The sequence below is a fragment of the Suncus etruscus genome, chromosome X (genome assembly GCF_024139225.1).
Source record: "Suncus etruscus isolate mSunEtr1 chromosome X, mSunEtr1.pri.cur, whole genome shotgun sequence".
NCBI classification, from domain to species: Eukaryota; Metazoa; Chordata; class Mammalia; order Eulipotyphla; family Soricidae; genus Suncus; species Suncus etruscus.
In genome coordinates, this window is record NC_064868.1 from 43,047,422 (window position 1) to 43,060,342 (window position 12,921).

General features: G+C 44.4%; 1 non-coding gene across 1 annotated transcript; it reads left to right on the forward strand.

Moving 5' to 3' along the window:
* The first annotated feature begins 7,619 nt into the window (after nt 1-7,619).
* Nucleotides 7,620-7,726, forward strand: LOC126000181 (U6 spliceosomal RNA). Its single transcript, XR_007492543.1, has one exon. It is a non-coding gene; the product is annotated as a U6 spliceosomal RNA (small nuclear RNA).
* The last annotated feature ends 5,195 nt before the right edge of the window (nt 7,727-12,921 follow it).

Consider the following 12,921-nt stretch of genomic DNA (forward strand, 5'->3'; position numbering starts at 1 on the left):
TTGAACAGATCAAAGAGCTCATCTGGAGGCACAAGAGCAAAGAGCAGAGAAAGGCGCATTCTTGCTCAGACAGCTTTGACAGTTTGGGCTTCAATAAGTTCACAAGACCTTAAAAATGGACAGGGTTGGAGCTATAGTACAACAGGCAGGGCACTTGCCTTGTACACAACCAATCATGTTTGATCCCTGGCACCCCATATGGTCCCCTGAACCCCACCAGGAATAAGCCTTGAGCACTTCTGGGTGTGGCCCAAAATATAAACAAATAGAAGTGAAGATTTTCAAATGTCCACAAGTGGAGAGTAGAATAACGAGCCCACTGTTCCTGGTGCCACTTGAGGTCCAATACCATTTCACCTAAGCCCCTTATACCTGCCCCTCCCCAAACTCCTCCCTACATGTTTTGAAGCATAGCACAGGCTTCTGGATCTTTTGTGGTAGATAGGGAAGTTGCCTTGCACATAACCAACAAGGGTTTCATACCCAGTCCTTCAGGAGAGATTCCTGAGAGCAGAGCCAGAAGTAAGCTCTGAGCACCTCTGGTTGCCCCTCAAAAACAGAGATAGCAAAGTACTGTTCTGTGTTCCTATCCCTCAATAATTAACAATGATACTTCAATATCATTCAGTTGCTTTCTCTTGGACAGTGCTTGGGATTGAACCTAAGGCATCACCACTGAGCCCCAGCATTGCTTTTCGATATGCAGAGTCACTGCCTGAGAATACAGAAGCCCAATGCATAAAAAGTGTGAGTTCCTTCCTGTGGTGAACTATCAAAACACTGGTCGAGGGCTGGAGCTATAGCACAGTGGTAGGGCATTTGCCTTGCATGCGGCCAACCTCAGATGGACTCTGGTTGGATTCCTGGCATCCCATATGGTCCCCTGAGCCTGCCAGAAGCAAATTCTGAGTGCAGAGCCAGGGGTAACCCTGAGCACCATGGGTGTGATCCAAAAACAAACAAACAAACAAAGACACTGGTCTAGCTCCATCCCAGGGTTGCTTCCAAACACGCAAAGAAGCGGAAGATCTGAGAACAATGGGAATGCCCTTTTCTCAAAAAAATAAATTACTTAATCCTTTGCAGCCTTAGACAGCCCCAAGTTTTGCAAATTGAACCCAGCCTTTCTGTTTAATTCAGTCACCTTTACTTGGTCTTTCTAGAAAAAGTATAGAAACAACTGACTACAAGAGAAAGAGGGGCTTGAAAAGCAATGAAACCTTTGCATGCAGCAGACCCCAGTTCAATTCCCAGCACCACAAAAGGTCCTCAGAGCCCCAACAGGAGTAATCCCTGAGTGGAGCCAGGAATAAATCCTGAACACAACTGAATATGGCCCAAAAACAAACAAAAAGAAAAGTAAATTTATTTGTTGACAATGAAACCACTTCAGGCTGGAGAACAGGTTCAAAGAAAGGGGACTGAAGACTTACAGTGAGTAGTGGCTTATACACATTCTAGTAGTTTTTCAGAAAGTTATGCATATTAATGAGGGAGAATGGCAACCACGTGTAATTGAGGAACATACAAAGACAATACATCGCATATACAGAAAATGACAAAAACACGGGTGGGGTGTTTAGTATGATAATAAAGAGCAAGGAGACTAGAGGAGGAGAAGGGCCCTACTTTGCAGTCTCCATGGGATAGTCCTGTCCGGGTCTAGGGGCCTCATTAGTGCAAAAGTCCCTAGAGTTTCTACTTGGCCACATCAGAGCCAAGAGAATGTAATGGGACAACTTCACCCAGAGAGAGGTGGTCACACCCTCCAAACCACAAGCCTCAGGCCAGTCTGTTCCAGCTTTTCCTAACCTCAGAATCCTCCTATCTTTTCAGTGGGTAGAGGGAGAAAGGACAATATTGCAAAAGCTTTGACAACTGCTGCCCTAACTCCTGTCCAGACCCTAGTGGCTCTCTAAGAAAGGCAAACCTTTCCTTCTGGGAAACTCTGGGCTCAGGGATCTAGAGGTCAGATCTCAAGAAACTGGCTTTCTATTTTCCCTTGAAACACTCAACCTTGTTTGCATAACAGCCCTGGGGGTGGTGGATCCAGCTCCATTCTTGGTCAGAATCCACTTCTGTTATGAACTGAGGTGGAGCCCAGGCATGCTTCCTCCCCAGGTGCCTTTCTGACCAGCAGGACCCCACCAGGAGCCTCTCCACTGTGAGACAAGGGAACTTCCTCCAAAGGCCTTCCTCAAGGCCAGGACAGGGACTAAGATGCTTGCCTTGCACCCAGATGACCTGGTTCAATCTCCATCACAGCATATAATCCCCTGAGCCCCACCAGAAGTGATCCTAAAGCAGAGTAAGAATAAGTCCTGAGCAACACCCAGTGTGGCCCCCAAACAGAAAAAAACTTACAATAATAAATATAACATTGAACCTGGTTTCCTTTCATTTCAAGAACTTACTGAGTTCCAAGACATGAATTTGTCTTGGAAGGGTATCAGTCTTGCAAAGTCTCCTGAAATGCTGCCAGAGACAACTGTTTCACTTTATGGCACTTAAGAGTTTTAAAAATGGAGAAATATTATAAGAAGAAAAGCTTTTCCCATTGGTGCAGTGGTTAGGGCCATTGCATTGCATATGGCCAACCTCAGTTCTATCCCAGACTCTGAATTTGGCTCCAGGAGATCTGCCAAGAAGTAAGCCCTGAGCAAAGAGTAAGATTAGCCTTGAGCTGCTCTGGGTGTAGTCCCAATCCCCTCCCCTCCCTAAAGAAAGGTTTTAGCCTCCTCTGACCCACTGCAAATGGATCCCTGGCAGGAATGTTTAAGAACTGAGATCTGGGGGCCTGGAGAGATAGCATGGAGGTAAGGCATTTGCCTTGCATAGAGAAGGATGGTGGTTCAAATCCCGGCATCCCATGTGGTCCCCCCAGCCTGCCAGGAGCGATTTCTGAGTGTAGAACCAGGAGTAACCCCTGAGCGCTGCCGGGTGTGACCCCCAAAAAATAAAAATAGAAAAAAAAGAACTGAGATCTGTTCCAAGCTACCCTCTCCTAGTTCCCTGTGTTGTTTTAACTTAATTTTGTTCATTTATTTTGGGGGTATAATAGAGGGGCTCTTAGGAGGTTATTACAGAGGATAGGTATAGCCTATTTCAAATATTCTAGCTTTGGGGCCAAAAAGATATAGTACAGTGAATGAATAGGGCTTCTGTCTTGCAGGCAGCCAACCCTGGTCAGATCCCCAGCACTCCACATGGTCTCCCAAGCCCCCCAAGAAAGATTCTGAGTACAGAGCCAGGAATAACCCTTGAGCACTGCTAGGAGTGGCTCAAACCAAACAAACATTGGGGGCTGGAGTGATAGCACATTGATAAGAAAACTTCAGAAAACCATCTGTAAGCCAGAAATAGCAGCCCTCTGCTCCAAGATTGGACAATGCCATCAGCCTCCACAAGACCTACCTGCTCTTTTCACTTTCTCCACTGCCCTCTACTAATGGGTTCAATAAATGTCTCTTCTTGGTCTCAACCATATAGCCCTGTAGTCCACGAGGATACTCCAAGGCAGGTGAAAATCTTGTCATTGGGGGGTAAAACAGGAGACTAGGGTAGCAACCAATGGGGGGGTCGGGCACAGGACATAAAGTCATAAGAGATTACACGTGGAAAAAAAGTTGAGAAACTATTTTATCCTTTGGTCAATTCTTTTACTGCAGCAAAACTAGATGGGCACTCTACCCACTGCTCAAAACCTGTGCTCCAGTCCTTTAAGCCTGGCCCAGAGTTTGTTCTATTTTTTATTTATTTTTAATTTAATTTATTTATTTATTGTTTTGGGGTCACACCCAGTGGCACTCAAGGGTTATTCCTGGCTTTGTGCTCAGAAGTTGCTCCTGGCAGGCTCGGGGGACCATATGTTCGACTCAGCTGCATGCAAGGCAAAGGCCTTACCGCTGTGCTATCTCTCCAGCCCCTGTTCTTATTTAAATAACAGCACAGCTTTACAATTTATTCTGAGGGATTTCAGTTCTGATTTCATTTCAGACCAAAGTCTGATCAGTGGGCAGCCCCCAGCAGTACTGGGACACTATATGCAGCACTGAGCAGAAATCGACCTAGGGTTGGCCTCATGCAAGGTGAATGTCTTAACCTCTGTGTTATCTCTCCTGGCTCCCAGAATAAGCTTATAAACAGGAGCCAAGCAGCTTTTAACGAGCAACTTCTCTTGCCTTGTAAACAAATTAAAATTCCAACTAAGGCGGGCACCATGCTGGATAAGATAAAGATAAATACTCTCGGGGATCAGCATTGTGCAGGCAGAACTTATTTTGCACGGGATGGGGACCCTAGAGAAGAGCTATGTGGCATTCAAAACCCTGAATAAATCTGCAGGAGGGAAAATCATCGATTCATTCATTTAGAGAAAAACCAAATTATGTTGAACTATGTCTAGAATATACATTAGAGAGGAGGACGAGCTGTTATGTCAATAAAAATCAAAACCAAAACCAAAGCCCTCCTCTTATTTAACTCCCACCCTTCCATAAAAAATGGCATCTTACAGACTGCTTGGCTAGGAATGTAAATTTGGGTCCTCCAAAACAGATTACAGATATAATACAAAATCTGACCCAGTTCTTAGAAACACAGACTATAAAACATTACAATGAAGGCAAGAATTCACTTCAAAATTTCTATTGTCTCAAAAGATGGGATTTAAAGAAGCCCTTTACTATTCAGCAGCCAGTGGATGAATTAGAATACGACGATTCTTGCCATTGTCTATAGAAATTTGCTGCTTCTGGGCAAAGGTCTCAGGTTTGATTTTGGTTTGATGACTGAAAGGTGAGTGTAATACAGGTAAGAAAGCAAATTTCCCCACAGTATGTGCAGACATCATAGCTTTCCACCCTGCACTGGATGCTCTGAATTATTAATTAGGACATTAAATTTATTGCTTCATGCATGAGGTTATATTTAACACCACATACTGACAATCTGTGATTTGCACCTTCCTGAGTTTGAAGATTCAACTTGTAACCACCGGATTTCTTGTGTTTGCTCAAGAAATCATACCCATATCAAGAGGCGAAGAAGTTTTTTTTGGGGGCCAGGTGGTGGCGCTAAAGGTAAGGTGCCTGCCTAGCCTGCGCTAGCCTTGGACGGACTACGGTTCGATCCCCTGGTGTCCCATATGGTCCCCCAAGCCAGGAGCAACTTCTGAGCACATAGCCAGGAGTAACCCCTGAGCATTACTGGGTGTGGCCCAAAAACCAAAAAAAAAAAAAAAAAGTTTTTTTTTTCATTTCTTTATTTTTGAGGGAGCACATGTGGCTGTGCTCAGGGCTTACTCCTGGCTCTGTACTCAGGAAGCACTCCTGGCAAGGGTCAGGGGACACTACATGGTGCCAAGGATCAAACTTGAATCGATCATATGCAAGGCAAGTGCCCTATTATGCTATTTTTTCAGCAATGCACTTATTTTCAAGGGAGGTGAAAAGTTAACAGAGAACTGGAGTGGGATTCCCAAGTAAGAGCTGGGAAACACAGGGCTGGAATGATAATAGTACAGTGGATAGGGCAATTGCTTTGCATGTGGCTGACCTGGGTTCACTCCCTGGCGTCCCATTTGGTCCCCCAAGCCCACCAGGAGTGATTTCCTGCATAAAGAGCCAGGAATAATCCTGAGCATTGCTGGGCATGGCCCAAAAGCAAACAAAGAAATGGGGAACAAACTGCAACCACAATTAGCTTAAACTGTTAGCTAAGAAGGCTCAATCTTCCCCAAAATTTCTTTCTCGCTTCTTTTGACTAACTTCACTCTGCCTGATTCTCTCTAGACCCATTTATGTAGCAGCAGATTGAGTTGTTTCATATTTTTATAGCTAAGTAGAATTTCATTAATTTTATATATATATATACATATATATACATACAGATATCTATATCTATATATACCAGTTTCTTTGTCCAGTCATCTGTTCTTGAATACTGGCATTGTTTCCAGATTTTAGCTATCATGAGTAGTGCTTTAGTGAACATAAGAGCCCATGTGCCTTTTCTAAAGAGACTTTTTTGGGGGGAGGGGGACTTGTCCAGTGGGAGCTCAATTCTTTTTTTTTTTTTTTTTTTTTTTTTTTTGTTTTTGGGCCACACCCGGTGACGCTCAGGGGTTACTCCTGGCTATGCGCTCAGAAGTCGCTCCTGGCTTGGGGGACCATATGGGATGCCGGGGGATCGAACCGCGGTCCGTCCTAGGCTAGCGCAGATAAGGCAGGCACCTTACCTCCAGCGCCACCGTCCGGCCCCGGGAGCTCAATTCTTACTATTTTGAGGGTGTGCATAGTTTTCACAAGTGACTTTCCCATCACCAGTGAATGAGATATCCTTTTCTTCCTATATTCACACCACCAGTGGTTGTTTTGGTTTTTGTGATGTGTGCCAACCTCACTGGTGTGAGATGATATCTCGGTCATGCTTCGATTTGCATTTCCCTGATGACGAGTAGTGTAGAACATTTTTTCATAGACCTTTTGTCATCTGTATGAAGATTCCTATATATCACTTGCCCTTATTTTTTTGTATGGAGATTAATTTTTTTATGTTTTTTTTAAAGTTCTTATAGAATACTTTATATATCTTGGGTATCAACCCTTTATCTAATGAGTGGTGGGCAGATAACTCTCCCAGTCTGTGGGTGTCTTTATTCTGATCATCATTTCCTTTGTGGTGCAACAGTCTGGTTCCTCTTTAATAAAATGTCTCTGCTTCACTATTTGTCTTCTCTTGAAACTCATTTTCTCGAGACAGAAAAATGAACCTGGAAAAATCTGGGTGGCACGTGGGACTGGCTTTCCCTGTTTCTATTGTCAAAGCTTTTTGCGACTTTGTCCTTTCTCTCCCCTTCCCACTTCTGAAAATGTATAAGGACTCTCTGGAGTTATAAGTTGGAACAAAATGGTTTAGAGGCCCGTGGTTTGAAGGATGTGACTATCTTTCTGGGAGAAGCTGTCCAATTTGTTCTCTTGACTCTGAGGAGGCCAAATAGTAACTCTGGGAACTCTTGCACTGATGAAATCCCCAGGGCCCAGGCCAGACAGGACCAGTTCATGGAAACTGTGCAAAAGAGCCCTTCCCCATCCTTAGTCTCTTTACTTTTCATTACCATACTAAACACCCTTCCAGGATGTTATTCCACCATTTTCTGTGCACAGCATGTATGTCCATTGTATGTTTCTTAATTGTGTATGCTCATTATTCTCATCATGAATATGCATCCTCAAAAAAGTCCTAGACTATGTGTAAGTGGTTATATCACTCTAGCTCTGTGGGAAATCAAACCAGACCTCAAGCCCCTGTCTTTTATTTTTGGGGGGAGGTCCATATCTTGCAATGCCCAGGAATTACTCCTGGCAGTGATGGGGGGTACAATATGAGTGCTGAAGATTGAACCTGGATCAGCCGCATGCAAGGCAAGCACCTTACCTACTGTCCTATCTCTCTAGTTCCCATATCTTTGAAGCTATTTTTAATTTTGGACCGCTGGACATCCTTCCTAGCTATAGTAGTTTTCTGGGCTTTTTCCAGGGATGCTGCTATGCAGAGTTGCATCTTCATATAACCTCACCCCTTCCTGGGATCCCTGGTTCCCTGAAAAGGTGAAAAGGGTGCTCGCTTCGGCAGCACATATACTAAAATTGGAACAATACAGAGAAGATTAGCATGGCCCCTGTGCAAGGATGACACGCAAATTCGTGAAGCATTCCATATTAAAAAAAAAAGAAAGAAAAGGTGAAAAGGACCAGTACTCCTGTAGTTCAAATCAACAGGGGGCAGCATGGCAGCTGGCAGAGTGAGTCAGAACCAGAGCACCTGGAGAGGTTTGGAAATGCAGGTGGATTTTACCATCCTGACTTCACACACTATCTGCCCACAATATCTTTGTGGCCTAGGTTCCAGCACAGTAGTTCTGTCTCGATACTGAGGCTCCCTCCTACAGCTCTTGGGCTTCCTTTACACTCACTGGCCATTCTTTGAACTCTGGCCAACCTTGCTATCTGCCTTGACCAAGCAAACAGGCCAAGGGATGACCCAGCGAGCATAGAAGTGATAGAATAGAAGTGGAAGGGTGGAGGTCCAGATAAACTAGCTAATCTAAGGTTAATGTGATTGGTCACTTTACTCTCACCCACCCCAAACTGTATCCAATCAAGACTAGAAAGTATTAGTGGTGGAAAATAACAGCAAATAAAAGGAAGCTCCTGGCCAGGAGAGGAAGAAAAGAATAAGAGACAGAAAGGAGGGGAGGAGAGGAAGGGGAGAGATGGGAAGGAGGGGAGGAGAGGAAGAGGGTGCTTTCAGGCCATACAATCCCAGGTCAATTTAGAATCTCTAAAAAGGGGAAGAGGTACTGTGTGAATTCAGACAGCACCAAGCCAGACTCAGATGCCTCCCTCTGGGGCCTCATGAATCTTTTTGGATTTGGGGGGCACAACCAGCCATGCTCAGGGAGCTCAAGGCTCCAGGAACCTTATGCAGTGTTGGATATCTAACTGGGCTCCACTGCTGGCAAGGAAAATGCTCAGAAATCTTCCTGACAGCCAGGAACAGTCAATAGAAGGCAATCCAGCCCACAATTTCAAATTGACCCTTGTTGATCTAAGTTTTGATAATTCTATCTGCTTTTGTGCTTTAACAAACAATATGAAGTTTGTTATATTTGTGCAAGAAGGCAGGATGGGTAGTGGGTGGGTATTGGAGACATTGGTTAAGGGAATATCAAACTGGTGGTGGGATTGGTATTTGAATACTTTTTTTTCTTTTTTTGGTTTTTGGGCCACACTCGGTGTTGCTCTGGGGTTACTCCTGGCTGTCTGCTCAGAAATAGCTCCTGGCAGGCACAGGGGACCATATGGGACACCGGTATTCGAGATTCGAACCAACCACCTTAGGTCCTGGATCAGCTGCTTGCAAGGCAAACACCGCTGTGCTATCTCTCCGGGCCCGGTATTTGAATACTTAATGCCTGAAATGACTGTATTATGAACAACTTAGTAAATAATGCTGTTATAATAAAAAAAATTTTAAATAGAAAGAATGATGGGTCCAGGGAGATGATTCAAAGGACCAATCTGCATGTGGGGCCAGAGCAGTGGCACAAGCAGTAGGGCGTTTACTTTGCATGCGCTGACCTAGGACGGACCTTGGCTCCATCCCTAGCATCCCATATGGTCCCCCAAGCCAGGTGCGATTTCTGAGCACAAAGCCAGGAGTAACCCCTGGGTGTCACTGGATGTAGTCCAAAAATAAAAATAAAACAACAACAACAACAACAACAAAGGCTTTGCATGCAAGAAGCCTGGGTTCCATCCCAGCACTGTATGGTACTCTGAGCACCACCCAGAGCACAAAGCCAGAAGCACCCCTATCACACAAAAAGGAAAAAAAGAAAATGAAAGGAGTCAAGGAGGAAGGGAAAGAAGAGGAGGAAAGGAGAAAAGGACAAGAAGGACACTGATAGGGGATACAGCAGACTAAGGCTCTGCTTAGGTGATCCAGCATTCCAACCAGTTCCTGTTGGCAGCAGAGACAGTTCAAGTCCGTTTTGAAGGCATTTGTGGTAAAGGCATGGTCCTGCCTTTGTGATTATGTTTAAGTTGAACTGACTATGATCATCTGACAAAAAAATTCCTTCTCTCCATTTCATTCTACCTGCAATAGAAACCATCATTTGTGAATTCCTTCCTTCCTTTCTTCCTCTCTTCCTCCCTCCCTTCCTTCCTTTTTTACTTCCCTCCTTCCCTACCTCCCATTTGGTTCTTTTTACTTCCCTTCCTCTCTCCCTCCCTCCCTCCTTTCCTTCCTTCCCTCCCTCCGGTATCCAATGTTGTCTGTTTACACTATTATCTGTGAGCATACAAAGGTTCCCACTACCCTGGAGCTGAACCATATGAAAAGGAGCTTTTCTCCCAATCCCCCTTCAAATAAGACATAAATCCTCAGCTTATTTCCCCAAGGTTCAGCTCCAAGGTAGCAGGGCCCAGTGTTTCCAGAAAAATTGTAAACATGCAACATTGGATACACGTGTGAGTGTAAACCTGAAAACAAGAAATGTCTTTTAATCATGTTGGAATAAGCCTGTTCACTACTAAAGATGTTAAAGTGTAAATGAGGGATAGTGAAATGCATAAATATTAAGTTAAGAGTCTATTGTGTCTTCATCTGCATGTATTCCCCTCTATAGAGCAACCCATTTAGGTCAAGATTCAGAACATGGGGCCGGGAAGGTGGCGCTAGAGGTAAGGTGTCTGCCTTACAAGCGCTAGCCAAGGAACGGACCGCGGTTCGATCCCCCGGCGTCCCATATGGTCCCCCCAAGCCAGGGGCGATTTCTGAGCACATAGCCAGGAGTAACCCCTGAGCGTCAAACGGGTGTGGCCCAAAAACAAAAAAAACAACAACAACAAAAAAAGATTCAGAACATTTCTAGTACCCCAGAAAGTTTCCCCTGAGCTTTCCCCCAGCCTCACAGACAATAAATATTCTAACTTCTATCATCATAGATTAAGAGGACACAATGCTTTTGATTAGGTTTTTCATGAAGGATGCTGGAGAGAATTATCCCAAATTCACTGGACCTGGTATCTAGTGGCTCAAAGAGATGAAGGGCTCACTAAAACTTGGAGGAAACAAGCTTGCCACTGTCATGCTCAGGAAAACAATGTATTTCAAGCAGAATAATTCTGTAATGAGAGTTAAGGTACTTTAAAATCATTAGAAGAGTCAGTAATGTCAAAACCACAGGATAACCAGAGAAATAGTAGAGGGATAGGGCCTGAGAGATAGTACAGTATGTAGGGTGCTTGCCTTGCATACAGCTGACCCAGAGTTTGATCCCCAACATGCCATTTGGTACCCTGAGCATCAGCATAATTGCTGAGCATAGAGCAAGGAAGTTAACCCTGAATGCCACAGAGTATTCCCCCTCCCCACAAAAAATAGTACAGGGGTTATAGAACTTGTCTTGCATGCAGCTAAATTGGGTTTAATCCACAGCACCACATCTGGTCCCCTAAGCTTGCATGGCCAGGTCTGATCCTGGAATGAAGAGCTCCTAAGCACTGTCAGGTGTGGTTCCCAAACAAACAAACAAACAAAAGTCACAGGAATGTCCCTGGTTATTGGTTTCAAAATTACAGCATCAGGAAGAGATTAAATAGTACCCAAAGAAAAGAATTTTGAGATAAGGGGCCAGAGAGATAGCATGAAGGTTGGGTGTTTGCCTTGCATGCAGGACAGTAGTTCCAATCCTGGCATCCCATATGGTCCCCCGAGCCTGCCAGGAGCAATTTTTGAGCGTAGAGCCAGGAGTTACCTCTGAGCGCTATCGGGTGTGTCCCAAAAAAAAAAAAAAGAATCTTGAGATAAGCTAAATAGATCCGCGATCTGAGGGTGCTGGGTGTGGAAAGGGGAGGGAAAGGACCTTAGGACAATGGTGTAGGGATCCTTGTATTCTGTTGGTAGGCAAATATGCATATTTTTAAATAGGGACTGGAGTGATAATACAGCAGATAGGACTCTTGCCTTGCATGTAGCCAACCCAGGTTCGATCTCTGGCATCCCATTTGGTCCCCAGAGCCCACCAAGAATGATTCCTGAGTACAGAGCCAGATGTAACCCTGAGCACTGCCTGGTGTTGTCCAAAACCAAAATAGTATCATTAGGAGCCCTAGCCATGGTACAGAGAGTAAGGAATTTGTCTTGCATGAGACTGACCTGGGTTCAATCCCCAGCACCCTATATGGTTCCCCAAGGACTGCCAAGAGTGATCCTTGAGGACAAAGCCAGGAGTATACCCTGAGTTCAGTCAGGTGTGGTTCCCCCCAAAATAGGTTGTGGTATTACAGATGAAATAATGAGAAAGGCCAAAGAAAGAGGAAATGATCAGAAAGATGTATATCACGCTGCCTTCCTCATCTACATATGTGATCCTACTGGTTGGTCCCACAAACCCTCATCTGCAAAGAGCATTACAAATATGAGTGATGTGTTACCAATCAACTAGGAGAAATAACTCAGGGGGCAGGAATCTCAGGTCACTCTATAGTAAGCATGTCTGTTATAACAGTTGGGATTTCCAGTTGACCCTTCATATACATATACACAACCCGATTGAAATTGATTTAAAACCAATCATACAGTACAAACATCTAATAGGCAGGAATCTGAAACCTATTCACTGTATAGTAGATTGAAGGCAAAGAGGAAGAAGAGGGAGGTATGCTGATCAGAGATGTCTCAAATGCAAAGGTTGCTAATACTGGTGCTGCTAAAGATTACATCAAAGAGTCAGCCAGCAAAGCTTTACCTATGTGAACTGCAAAATAGAGAGGTATAGGGGCCAGAGAGATAGCACAGCAGTAAGGCGTTTGCCTTAGATGCAGAAGGATGGTGGTTCGAATCCCGGCATCCCATATGGTACCCTGAGCCTGCCAGTAGCAATTTCTGAACATAGAGCCAGGAGGAACCCGAGTGCTGCCAGGTGTGACCCAAAAAAACAAAAACAAACAAAAATATAGAGTGGTATAACACTGAAGACATCTGGTGGTTAGGATGCTAATCTTACAATCAGCAAGAACCCTAAAGTTGGTCAGGTCCATTGTAACAAAGATGCAATAACCTTGTATGTTGGAGCCAGAAAGATTACTATACTTGCCCTGGCAAGTGGCCAACCCAGGATTTGATCCCTGTCACCCCAAATGATCCACAAGTCCCCTTCAGGAGTATTCACTGAGCACAAAGCCAGGAGTAAGTCTTGAGTACTGCTCAGTGTGGCCCCAAATTAGCCCTTGCATGTCAAAAACCATAAATGTTAACACTATGCAGCCACGTTACCTATATTACTATAGAAATAAAATAAAAATATCTTTTTCTTTTGGTTTTTGGGTCACACTCGTCAGTGCTCAGGGG